Genomic DNA, 1,280 nt, shown 5'->3' on the forward strand with positions numbered 1-1,280 from the left:
TGGCTGCTGGGCGCCGGGCCCCGCCCCACAGCCCCTTAGGCGCATATGATTGGTCCAGGTGCAAGCCGAGAAGGCACGCCCCCTCGCGCGCAAAAGGGACCTCCCCTGGGCGCCTTTGGCGGCTTCCCCTGTCAATCAAAGGAGCAGGCTACTTAAGCGGCTGAGAAGGTTGCCAGGGTCATTCTAGCCCAGGGACTCCGAGGATGCGGTCCGCACAGCTCGCTGGGGGAGCCCGAGTTTTACGGGTTTGGGGGGCCACCACGGGTGGGGGGCGAGGCAGGGCAACACCGCGTCTGACTGGGAGTTCAGGGAAGTCGTTCTGAAAGTCAATGTCCTAGCCGGTTTGGCTCAGTGGATAGAGCGTCAGCCTGCGGACTGAAGGGTCCCAGGTTCGATTCCGGCCAAGGGCACATGCCTGGGGTGTGGTTTCGATCCCCAGTAGGGGACGTGCAGGAGGCAGCCCATCAATGATTCTCTCTCATCGTTGATGTTTCTATCTCTCCCTTCCTCTCTGAAATCAATAAAGAAAAAAGAACCCCTTAAAAAAAAAAGAAAGTCAATGTCACCAGGGCTCCCTCAGACTCTCACCACTAGAGTATATTCCACTTCCAAGGGAGGGTTTCGGATCCTGACACCAGGTAACTTTGGGGGGAGTGGCCCCAACTGAAGAGAGTAAATGACAGAGCCAGGATTAGAGCCCCAGGTCAGGCGACACCAGGCAGCACTGGTTCCACATCACCACCTTGAAAATAATCACGAGGACAGTGTAGCAAAATATGGGGAAATGCTGAACAAAAACGTTAAAAGAAAAAGCCGGGTACAAAATACAGAATGGTGGGAACTCTAAAACTGCTACTCCTGTGCCTACGGACAGGGACTGGACGAGAGGCCACAAGAAACAGTGGTGGTTCCCTTTCTAAACTGTTCTGCTGCATTGTGCTTATGATAATAATTGAAAAAGAAAGTGGGGGGGGCGGGTACCACCATGCTGTGCCAGGGCAAGCCTCTGCCAAGAAGTCCATTCTCCAGGACTCCGCCCACAGGGACCGGCGGCCACCCAAAACACCTCCGGGCCTGAGTGTCGAGCCCAGTCATCACTAGTCTCCCAGCCCCCGGGGATCTGGGCAAGGCCCCCACACCGCTACCCCACGCCTGGTGAAGATCCCAGTCCTGCCCGAGGTTTCTGAACAATGTCCGTCACCCCTGCCTCAGTTCTCCTGCTCTTCCCCGCACACGCACGGCTCCTCAGCATCATCACCTTCTCCATGTGCCAGGCCTCA

Source organism: Myotis brandtii, unplaced genomic scaffold (assembly GCF_000412655.1).
Source record: "Myotis brandtii unplaced genomic scaffold, ASM41265v1 scaffold138, whole genome shotgun sequence".
Taxonomy (NCBI): domain Eukaryota; kingdom Metazoa; phylum Chordata; class Mammalia; order Chiroptera; family Vespertilionidae; genus Myotis; species Myotis brandtii.